The sequence below is a fragment of the Callospermophilus lateralis genome, chromosome 1 (genome assembly GCF_048772815.1).
Source record: "Callospermophilus lateralis isolate mCalLat2 chromosome 1, mCalLat2.hap1, whole genome shotgun sequence".
NCBI classification, from domain to species: Eukaryota; Metazoa; Chordata; class Mammalia; order Rodentia; family Sciuridae; genus Callospermophilus; species Callospermophilus lateralis.
The window spans coordinates 39,621,769-39,634,868 of NC_135305.1; positions in this window are offsets into that span (position 1 = coordinate 39,621,769).

The window sequence follows — 13,100 nt, forward strand, 5'->3', positions numbered from 1 at the left end:
TTACAATGGCATAGAGATTTCATGATCTCCCAAGACTTGGCACTTAGAATGAGAGTTAGGATCAGTGCAGTAGGTTGTTGGTTTATTTGTTTAAAAATTTGATCTAGTTTTTTTTTTTTTTTTTTTAAGAGAGAGAGAGAGAGAGAGAGAATTTTTTTTAATATTTAATTTTTAGTTCTCGGCGGACACAACATCTTTGTTTGTATGTGGTGCTGAGGATCGAACCCAGGCTGCACGCATGCCAGGCGAGCGCTCTACCGCTTGAGCCACATCCCCAGCCCCTTGATCTAGTTTTTAACACTGAATGACATGTGTTTCTTTATAGAAGATTTCTAGCAATTTTTGTTTCTGAAGGAATTTCTAGGCATTGACATTTGTTAATTTCTCTATAGGTGAGTCCATGTTCATGTATAGGGATTGGTTTACAGGAACAGTTCTGGTGTAATCCAAGATTCACCACAAAATGGTTATCATTATTCAATCTCTTTTTTAGTTATGTGCCTTCTTTCTTTTCTTTACTTAGTTATTGACCTTCCTTCCTGTTTTTGCCTGACTCTTTTGTCAACAGTCAATATTACAGAAGGGTGATGTGGGCAGGTTCTAGGATCAAGTTGCTGAGGGTCAGATCTCAGGTGTGCTACTGATTAGACTTCTGAGTTTAGCAATAGTTAATCCTTCTAAGCCTGTGTTCCCTAATCTATAAAATAAAGATCCACAGGAGCTGGCTGTGAATTGAAGGGCAGGTCAGGAAATTGGAAGAAAGCCTTTCTGGAGCCAGTCCCACCTATAAAATTCCAAAGAGGAAGAATTTCTTCTGGAAGGCAACAGGGAGTTTTGTTTGGCTCTGAAAGTAAGAGGAGAGCTATTCAATTATAGGCTAACTTAGAATTATCTAAAGTTTGGACATATTTGGAGTGTTTAATTGAAAGCCGTTTAGCCATTGTCAAGTTTGCTCAGGACTGAGAACCTTCTGGCCTTCTGAGAGGACCATCTGTTTGTTTAGTAGTAGATTTCTCAAATCAGCTTTGGTCCAAACCTAACCTAATTGGATATATCATTGGGTTCTAGAACTTCTTGAAGTGCTTTGAAGTTGGGCCAGGTATCCTTTAACTCTTTGGACATAAGGATCTAACCTCTGGAAATAAGTGATCAAGCTAAAGTTTTACCACTAAGGAGAAAAGAAGGACCCTCAGCCTTGAGTTCAGATTTTGTTAGTCCCTCAGAAGCAGATGTTGAACAATTGTAGTTTTGAGAAAGGACTCAGGTTGTATTGTGAGTAGTGGGAATAAAAAAAAAAAGGAGTAGGGAATTTTTTTTTTCATTTATGTATTGAAGAAAAAACTAGGATGTTAGTATACAAATTATCAGAGGAAACTTGTTTTATTTCCTAATTAAAAAACATCTAGGTTAGAGTTTGCATATGATTGTGCTAATTCTCAGGATGCATACAAAATAAATCAAAGCTTATCAAGGGGCTAATTTTTCTAACAAAATTATAGAAGAGTATAATAGGACATCCTTAACTTCTCACTTGACTTTTGTAACATGTTCATAAAGAGGGTTAACTTTACAAAATATTCAAGTGCTTCTTCAAAGGCTCTTTTGAAGGATTAATTTTGTCATCAGATCTTTATTTCTCAATGGCTTGAACTGTTTTCTGATTTTACTTTTGTGAGCATCATGAAAGCTCGCACCTTTTGTGAGATTTTTAATTTCATGATAAGTTATAAAATGCCACAATTTTTGTAATTGAATGGCAAACATTAAAAAAATGATAAAGGATAAAAGCTAGTGTGAAACAGGCAGGGATTTTTTAGTATGAGATAATCTTTTGTAAGGTCAGTTCCTTAGAACATATTTTTCTGTTAAAATACATTTTCTTGCCTATGAAACCCTTTATGTTTGAATAATAAATATATGAATAACAATGAAGGCCTATGTGATTTTATTGCCTACTCAGACAGAGCAGAGGTCTTGTGACTTGCCCTTCTAGTGTGGTTTGACAATAGAAACACCCACATTATGTTGATATTGGCCTCAACTTCACAGCTTTATATTCTGAAATTAAGATTTAGAGACTTGATGATCCTTCTCTCAAAACAAATGTTTCTAAAGGTAAAAGAATACCTACATTCACAAAGTAGTGTTTCATGCTTCAAGTTGCAGTTATTTGGTACATATCACAGAGTTTGATGTCTTCATGGAGTGAGCAACTCAAAGTACATGAATCCTTAAAATGGCAAATCTGTCCAGTAGTGGCCCTGTAGTAGTGGACAATAAATTTCCTCTTCTGATAGGAAATAGCTGGAATGCTTGGTAGGGCAGGCTCTACTTATTTCTATTTGTTCTCTCTCTCTCTCTCTCTCTCTGTGTGTGTGTGTGTGTGTGTGTGTAGAAAATAGAAGGAATTTTCATAAATGTAGACTTCAGTAATTGCTGTGGAGGCTAGATGTGAACCAAATTCTGACTACAGTTGCCCTTCTTCTGGGCACACTGGTATATAAATTCACCTCTGACCAGACTTACTCATTATTCCTAGAACATGTTCAATTAGGCTTTGAGTTTATTGGCAAAATGGATTTTGGTAGAGTCTGTCCTCTTCTGTAGACATTTGAAAAATAGTTTTAGCTTAGTGTCAAAATTCTGATAGTGAGTTTGCCTAAAGCACATAGTATGAGAGAGAGAGAGAGAGAATTTTTTTAATATTTATTTTTTAGTTTTCAGTGGACACAACATCTTTATTTTATTTTTATGTGGTGCTGAGGATCGAACCCAGCACCCCGCGCATGACAGTCGAGCGCACTACCGCTTAAGCCACATCCCCAGCCCCTTGTTGTTTTTTTTTTCCCTGTATTTTTTTTAATCCAGCAACCCTCAATTAGTTCTCAGCACACTCTATATGCTTTCTTCACTGTTGAAGTTTCCCTAATCAGAGGGAAGGAAAAAAACACTTTCATTTGAAAGCATTTGCCAAGTTTTCGCAGAATTTCAAGTTTACTGAAATCTCAGCAAATATCTTTTCATTTTTAAAAATTAGTTAATTTGTTTATTTATTCTAATTTGTTATACAAGATAAAAAAATGGTTTTCGAATTCATAGTACATATATGGAGCACAATTTTTCATTTCTCTGGTTGTACACAAAGTATTTTCACACCATTCATGTCTTCATACATGTACCTACGGTATTGATGTCCATCTCATTCCACCATCTTTCTTATCCCCATGCACCCTTCCTTACCCCCCTCCCTTTTGCCCTATCCAAGATTCCTCCATTCATGCTCCCCATCACCCCCATTATGGACCAGCATCCACTTATAAGAAAAAACATTTGGCCTTTGTTTTGGGGGGAATAGCTTACTTCATTTAGCATGATATTCTCCAACTCCAACCATTTACTTGCAAAGGCCACAATTTTATTCTCTTTTAATGCTGAATACTATTCCATTGTGTATATGTACCACAGTTTCTTTATCCATTCATCCACTGAAGGGCATCTACATTGGTTCCACAATTTAGCTATTGTGAATTGAGCTGCTATAAACATTAATGTGGCTGTTTCCCTGTAGTTAAGTTTTTTGGGTATAGACCAAGGAGTGGGATAGCCGGGTCAAATGGTGGTTCCAGTCTCAGTTTTCTAAGGAATCTCTATACTTCCCCAATTTGCAGTCCCACCAGCAATGTATTAGTGTGCCTTTTCCCCCACATCCTTGCCAACATTTATTGTTATTTGTATTCTTGATAACTGCCATTCTGACTGAAGTGAGATGAAATCTTAGAGCAGTTTTGATTTCCATTTCTCTAATTGCTAGAGATGTTAAAAATTTTTTCATATATTTGTTGAAATATAATTGTATATCATCTTCTGAGAAGTGTCTGCTCAGTTTCTTAGCCCATTTATTAATTGGGTTTTTTTTTAGTGTTAAGTTTTTTGAGTACTTTATATATCCTAGAGATTAGTGCTCTATCTGATGTGCATGTTGTAAGCATGAAAATACTACCAAAAGCACTATACAGATTTAATGCAATTCTGATCAAAATCCCAATGACATTCTTCACAGAAATAGAAAAACAATCATTAAATTCATCTGGAAAAATAAGAGACCCATAATAGCCAAGGTAATCCTTAGCAAGAAAAATGAAGCAGGTGGCAACACAATACCATACCTTAAACGATACTGCAGAGCAATAGTAACAAAAACGCAATGGTACTGGCACCAAAATAAACTTGTAGATCAATGGTACAGAATAGAAGACACAGAGACAAACCCACATAAATACAATTATCTCATATTAGATGAAAGCATCAAAAACATATATTGGAGAAAAGATAGCCTCTTCAACAAATGGTGCTGGGAAAACTGGAAATCCATATGCAGCAAAATGAAATTAAGCCTCTGTCTCTCATCATGCACAACATTCAGTTCAAAGTGGATCAAGGACCTAGGAATTAGACCAGAGATCTTATGCCTAATAGAAGAAAAAGTAGACCCAAATCTTCATCATGTCAGATTAGGCCCTGACTTTGTTAACAAGATTCTTAGAGTGCAAGAAATAAATACAAGAATCAATAAATGGGATGGATTCAAACGGAAAAGCTTCTTCTCAGCAAAAGAAACAACCAGTGAGGTGAAAAGAGAGCCTACAGAATGGCATCAAATTTTTACCAAAGTGACTGTTTATAACATGTCAGTTTATGGTTTATGTCATGCCTCTGCTTAAAACCCTCCAATGATTCCCTATTTTCCACAGTAAAATGGCATAAGAGGTCAGTTCAGAACATTTCAGGCTAGGACCCATGTGATACATCATAACTACTCGCTGAACCAGGATCCATGAATGTGCCCTAAGCATGTGGACAGTCAGTTGCTCCCAAGAAAGCTCAGAACTTTTGGGAAAGTATTTTTAAACTTGGTTTCAGAACCATTTTACGCCAACAGTTATACTATGCTGTTTCCTTATAGTCAGATACCTTTTCTTTCAAATAGTTTTCCAGTCTGATAATCAAAGTATTTAACACACTACGAATGGAAATTATTTCCATCTGAAAATTAAAATATTAACACTTGAAGGATGAAAACTTACTATCCTTGAGTTGTTTTAAAAAACAGAGCAGCAGGTTTTAAATGTAAATCCACAATAGGATTCTCCCAACTTTTTCTTAATCATTGACAAGATTGATGAACTATAAGTAGAAATTCCTAAGGCAAGAGGAGATGATACTTACTTAGCATTTTAAATTTTGAAAGTTAATTCATAGGATCTTTCCTATACTATTCAGAATTATTTTCTACAGTAGTTCAGAACTTAAAATAACAAAGTCTTTTAATATTTCAAGGATATGTCTTGAAAATATAAAAAGTTACAAAAATATGATACATAAACTAATTGATGAATTACAATTCCAAATGAATCAGGAGAGATTCCCCATACCCAGCTCACCATAAAATAAGATTCTTTGAAAAGAAAAAACTAAAGGACAGTTAAAGATGGCAAAGTTACAAAAAAGCTTCACTTTGATAAACAAAAAATGTCAGCAATCTGTTAGAGCACAGAAATAGTGATTGCCCCTCTCACTACAACTTGGAAAGATCACACTTGGCTTTGCTAGTGTGCTTTCTGTCTCCCCATATGGGAAAAATGTAACTAACTGGATAATTTTCAACCAGAAAAAAAGCATAATTTCCAAAAGAAATTTTGGAAAGACTGATATAAAAATGTTACAAATAGTTGACATGTTCTAAATGGGAATGAGGATAAGAAAATACATACTAAAATATTTTATAGTTATGTGTAATGGGGTGAAATTAACCAAAAGCAAACTTGAAAGTGGAATATTCCAGAGATGATTTTGATGACAAATGGTAATGTCCTGGTCCATAGCAAGAGATCCATAACTTAAGAGTGTTTGAATGTAAATTTGCAATACTCAGAAAGATTTTCAAGGATACAGTCCTTTTCCAGTGAGAGGGAAAAAATTCCTTGCAATTTTTTGGTCTTCTTGACTATGAAAAACTCCTCATTTCCCCGGAGCTTTGTGAAATTTTTAAAAAACTTTCTACTACCTGGTTTTTGGGCATCACACTTCTCTGGGGAGATAAAATGATAATCTGACAGAGCATGTTGGCTCAAACACCCTTAACTTTAATCCTCTGTTAGAAACTAAGTCTACTTTTTTCCTCCAGGCTTTTGGCTTGGGACAAGTTTTTTTGCTACCACAGAAAATAGTGCCATGTTTCACAAACAGTTGCAAAAGTAAACTTCCTCCAATAAGGTTCTAAAAACCAGATTGTTAAATTTAAAAAATGTAATCTAATAAGGGGCATGGTGTAGCAAGACATTTGTTAAACGCATTCATTAATAAAAACACATTTTCTTCACACTTGAGACTCTATAAATGGTGGTACAGTCTCCAGCCAGCCTGCCACGTTTATTTAATTTACAATGCAGTTGAAACAGAATGTTCTATAAATCAGATACATTATGGGTTAATAGGGCCTTTGGGGAGACCAAGTTTGGAGGCAGTGAGAGAAATAGCCAGGGAATCTGACTGGTATTATAAATTATTTTTAAGGCAATTGATTTTCAAGTCAGGATTCAGGATGCCAAGATCTTAACTACAAGGTGTCCCAGGAAATTGAGAGATTGGAACAGGAAAAAGGAAGAACTGGAGATAGGATTTTATTCTGTCGGGATACAAGTGATAGTGGTAGTGCATCCCAAACTAAGCTTTCTCATTAGGCTGTCCAGTATGAAGAGTTTTTCTCTCAACACCAGAAAAATCTCTAGGGCAGGGTTCTCTACCTCACCCTTCAAACTCCTTCCCCAGAAATTACTGCTTAGTATTATAAAAGGACATTCGGTCTACTTATGAGTCTCTGGTAGTTCTTTATGTCTTGCAAAACAAGGCCCTGACTGCTCTTTGTTTTCAACTATCTTTGTAAGGAGAGCAGATCTGTAGACAGATATTGTGTCCCTCAGAGAAAAGGGTGGGGTTGCTGAAGATCTTGGAATGTGGAGATAGTCTGTCCCTCTGGAGCAATGGGCAGACTCTTGACTCCAGGGTTCCTCTATTCTAACACAGTCCTATGTGTGTTGGGTGTCCAAGTATAAATACAGACGTAGATCTCTGGCTATTGCTGTTGTTCTGAGCCGTCCACTTCCCTTTTGTCTCTGACCCAGGAGATTTATCTTCTACATCCATGAAAAGGTAGTAAAGAGTGGTAGGCTAACTTATTTTATTGCAGCTTAGCTTATTGCTTTTCTATAGAAGCAGAACATGTTGATAATGATTCTGATATAGGCATATATTAAATGTATCAACTGTCTTTAGGGCAACACCTTATTCATTTAAATACTAAATAATTTAGCATAAGTAGCAAGAAAAAGAAGAAATAACTCATAAAAAGAGGTTGAAATGCCCTTTAAAAACTTAACAACAATGGAAAAAAAGTAGTCCAATTAAAAATAAGCAAATAATCTGATTAAACACTTCTCAAAATAAGAAATATAAATGGCCAACAAATATATGAATAAATGCTCAAAATCACTGGCCATCAGAGAAATAAACATCAAAATTATAATATACTATCTCACCTCATGTTGAATGGCTATTATAAAAAATGCCAATGAAGATGTGGAGTAAAGGGAACTCATATACACTGTTATTGTAAATTATGTCCTACTTACATACTGACTGTTCTTAATCATTATGGGGAACAGTATGGAAGTTTCTAAAAAAATAAATATCTGCCATATATATTCAAAGGAAATGAAATCAAGGATCTGGGAGTATTAGCTTAGTGTTAAAGCTCTTGCCTATCATATGTGAGATCTTGGGTTCGAATCCCCAGCATCACAATACAAAATGAGATGGTTAGTCTGCAAAGGAAATGAAATCAACATGCCAAAAAATAATTGCTCTCCCATGTATAAATATGAGGCACCATTCACAAAAGCTAAGATATGAAATCCAACTTGGTGTTCATCAGTAGATGAAAAGATAAAGAAAATGTTGTATATATACACAATGAAATATTGAAGAAGAAAGAAATCCTGTCATTTGCAGCAAAATGAATAGAGCTGGAGATCATTGTGTTGAGTGAAATGAGGCAGACATAGACAAATACCACATGTTCTTGCTCATTAGTGCAAACTAAAGGGGGTCAGGGAAGGCAACCGAATGCTGAATGGTGATTACTAGAGGATGGGAAGGAGGTGGTGGTGTGGTTATTGATAAATGGAAGCTGGATAATGAATATGAAAACATTCTTGGATGGAGTAAGTCTTGGTGTTCTGCAGAATGGTGGAATAACTATATTTCACCATAACATATTATATATTTTATAAAGATCTACATGAGAGGAGTTCAAAGACTCTAAAACATAAAAAAATGATAAGCAGAAATGCTAATTACCCTGATTTCATCTATGCATGCTCTATGCATGTATTGAAATATCACACTGCATTCCATTGATTGTGTACGATTAATACATGTTAATTAGGTAAAATATAAAAATATTGAATTAGCTGTATTACTTAGAAAAATCTATTAACCTTCAGATCTTCAGTCATCTCATTGTAAATATAATAGAAGTGATTATTACTCTCTCAAGAAAACTAACAGAAAAAGAGGTTGGGAGATTAATGGTGATCATCAATTTTTATTCTATTTGAACATAGCTTTCACATGGCACACGCCTGTAATCCTAATGACTCAGGATGCTGAGGCAGGAGGATTAAAAATTTGAGGCAGCCTCAGAACTTGGCAAGACCCCATCTCAAAATAAAACAATAAATAGGCCTGGGGATGTAGCTCATTGGTAAAGTGCTCTGGGTTCAATCGCCAGTACAAAAAAAAAAAAATGCTTTCAATATAAAACCAAGTTTCATTTATACAGTTCTACCACATTAAGTGTTGTGTGTTATTTTTCTTTCCCAGTATAAGTTCAGTATTTATAGAAAAAAAATAGGGTCTATGATTACAAATTTGCTCTGTGACCCCAAACACAAACACAATTCTCCTACCACCAGATTTTCTGAATTTACCTTCTAATTGGGAAGCACACTCTTCTGCTTTTTCTGATCTTTGTGGCAGAGATAGGTCAGTCCTATTTAGTGTGGTTAAAGTTACAGCGTAGCACAACTTTGAGGGTCAAACACACAAATTTTATGCATTTAACAACATTTTTTTATTATCTTTAAATTTAGATTTAGTTTAGTTTTCTTTTTGGGGGAAGCAAATTAACTCATTCTTCTTACTTTATATTGAGTTTGAGAAATCTGTCATTATTAATCTGTCTGGAACAGGCAAACAGAAGAGGAAACACAGCAACATTTGCTGATTCTTAATGACTAATTTTATACTCTTAGTGCCTTGTACATGACAGCAGAGCAATGGATTCTAGTTAGACAATGGAGTTAAAAATAAGTATATTGCTCTTTAAAACTATCCTAAGACTGAGGATGTACTCATGCTAGGTAAAACACCTGCCCAGCCTACATGAGACCCTGGTATTTAAGCTCGGTCACCACAAAATAAAACAAATAAGCAAATAAAAAATTATCTGATCTGGGCACGGTGGCGCATGCCTGTAATCCCAGTGGCTCAGGAGGTGGCAGCAGGAAGATCACAAGTTCAATGCCAGCCTAAGCAAAAGTGAGGCACTAAGCAACTCAAAGTAAAATACGAAATAGGGCTGGGGATGTGGCTTAGTGGCCGAGTGCTCCCCAGTAAAATCCCTGGTAATGCCCCCCACCGCCCCCCAACTCCCCACCTCCCCTGCCCCCCAACCCTGCCCATCAAAAAAAAATGATCTGATTAGGATTTTACATCAGTTATTTCAATCAATAGAAGAGCATGGTAACATATGCCTTTTTCTTCATAAACATAAAGGACTGTCTTACCAAACAAGCTATTCTTTAACTAATTCATTACCTTGGAAAAAAATAGAAGATTAGAGTGAAGAATAGTTGCATGTTAGGATCTTTAAAGGATTGGACAATTGAAATTGTCAGGACAATAATTACTTCATTTTAGAGGACCTACTGCCAGATATATTAAACTCAGATTTGACACAGAGAAAAGCAGATAATAACTTGAAAAAAATCATTTAAAACATTTGACTTTGCTTGACTTTTGGAGTTCAAGGTTGGTCTTGTGAATGAAATACTCATATACAGGGCTGGAGCTAGAACTCAGTGGCAGAGTTCTTGCCTAGCATATGTTAGGCTTTGGGTTTGATCCCCAGTACTGCCAAAACAAAAACTAACAAAATAATTACATGCATAATTAATTGAATAATAAAACAATTCTTAAGGCATTTAATAATAATAAAAAAGGATGAATATATCTGCCAAACAAGTTTTACATCTTATTCCTGCATGGTCTTTTTTTTTTAAATTTCTTACATACATCACAATAGAGGAGTGCAATACTTTCATAATTTTTTTTTTTTGCTTTACAATTCTTAATACAACTTTATACCAGAATTTGTCAAATCTGTTTGTATATAAGGTATGTTGACACCAAATTCACATCTTCATACATGAATTTTGTATAATGATGACCGTCTTTTTCCACTATCCCTTCCTACCCCACTTTGAGTCACCCCACCCTTATATCAGAGAAAACATTTGGCATTTGTTTTTTGGGGGGTTGGCTAACTTCACTTAACATAATCTTCTCTAATGCCATCTGTTTCCCTGCAAATGCCTACATGGTCTTAATTAGTAGTTGCAGCGACTATTATTTTTTCCCTCTTTTACAGGTGTGGAAACTGAGACAGGAAAATTGTCGTGCTCAGGTTAACATTCACTAAAAAATGATAGAATTTTAATTCAGTACTCTTCAACCTTACAATTAGAAAATGAGGACACTTTTCAATGAAAATGGAAATTCCTTTGTTTTTCAAAGAAAATAAAAAATTTTCTTGTCCTTTGAAATTACCTCAGAAACTAAATCTGAAGAAGAGAGTTGCATTTTCCTCGTTTATCCATCCAATCGGGAACTGCCCATGGAAATGAAAACAAATTATGTATATTCTGGGAATCAGTTTGTTAGAAACCCATTAACTTTTAATTTTTAACTATCAAGATTTTAACCACTGAGGTTATTAGGTTAAATCTATCACTTAAGAAAATTGCAAATGCCTCCTTAGGGAAGAAATTAATTCAATTCTTGAAGCTAAAACTACAGACTCTACAACTCAATGTTGTTCACTTCAGCAGCGCTAATCAATTAAGACTCATAATCCTACTGAAATGGAGTGCTAACTTTCCCAAGCGGCCACACCAACTGACATCTATAACTTTCCACTAAGATGGTAAGTCTTTATCCTGAGTAGCTGGGAGGCTGTTACTGGTTCCTGTTAGCTACTTGAGCTGGGGGAGTGGTAGCAGATTTCTAGTTTTTCCAGATGTGCAACCAAATGATTATTAGTTAGGAGATAAAACATATGCTCCTGGTCTGCTCTGTACTTTCTCCCCAACAGTTCTATGAGAAGGATTATATCTCTAAACTATGATTAATTTATTTAGAAAAATCAGTCAGACCTAAAGGTGGCCTTGCACACAACTTTGAAAAAAAAAATCTAGTCTTCTTGAAGTTTATGTGGTTCTTCAGCTGAGAACATTGCCATACCTTTCCCCACACCCTTGCACTCCACCCACTTTCCAAGGATTAATCCTCTATAAACTTGGCATGTCTAAAAAAACTCAAATTACCCTGTGAAAAAGGATTTAAAAGATTTTTGAGGCTGAATTATCTTCTTTGGATGAAATTCAAACTTCTCTTTACATGTTGTTTTTCTGGTTTTAGAATTTTTTGCTAATCAACATTTTTTTCTTCTGATTTCTGTTCTTTGGGTTGGGTGGGCTAGAAAAGGATCCCTAACTTTGTTCTAGCCTGTGCTCTTCCCTACACAAGTGAGCACTTTACCAAAGGCTCTCAGTGCTGAATTCTTAGTCTTAATGCCAACCTACCTGACCAATATTTCCTCTAAAATGGTGCTTGATATATAGCTGGTCTGCCATGACTATTTGGCAAATGGACAGTGGGAAGCAAAGCAATGTCCCTTTCTTCACAGAACCTTTAGTCATACCAAAAGAAAAAAGAATAAATGATAAATGAATACAAATTTTGATAAGTAGTGTAAAACAACAGATTCCTCCACAGTTATGGAAGATGCCTCCCTGTAGGTGGCATGAAGGCAGTGAGCTGGACAAGCCATGTGGGTAACTCAAGGAAAAGTACCTAAGACAGAGGGAAAGGCAATGCGAAGGCCTTAAAGGGCTAGTATGTCTAGTTTACTTGAGATGATAATGGAATGGCCAGGTAGGATAGTACTAGGAGATGAGGTCAAAGAAGTGATGGGTTACATCAGCAGTGCTATTTTTTTTTAGTAGAAGATCTAATAATTTAGACAAGAAAACTCATACTTCTCTGAAGAACACAGTATATCTGGCAGGTATTTCAGGACTCATAGAGTTCTTTCTGTGTAGGTGGGGATAGTTTAATTAGTTCCATGGAGGTTGATGTGAAACAGTAATTTTGTTTTCAATCATATTACACATATAAACCCTAGAAAAGGGTACAAACTTCCAAGAATTAATTATTTTTTGCTCTAAACATTCACTTAATTCGAGTTTTAATTTTGACCCACCGTCAAAATGAGGGGTTCAGTTTGTTGCATAAGTCGAAATAATCTGATTGCTTCTAGCTACTTGCAGGCAGTGTATGTGTGTGACAGTAGAACAGTTTAGTTTTCATTTTCGGAAACACTCTTAACTTTTGCATAAGTATTCCACTTCATAGATTAACTGAGGAAAGATAAGACATTAAACTTTTGGATAAGTAAAATTCTTACATAACCTATTATAGTGGTCTGTACACAGAAATTAAATAAGTTTAATAATTTGTTATTATGAAGTTATATAGGAAAAACCTTGGTAGTTATTTTGGAGGAGTCCATAGTTAAATTGATGGATAAAACACTTTGAATAATTGTGGGAACCATGTTGGTCCAGAAATGACTTTTTCCACAATCCCTTGTTTGTCTTCCTTATATTGTGATATTTTAATCTCTGAGATTTTTAAGCTTT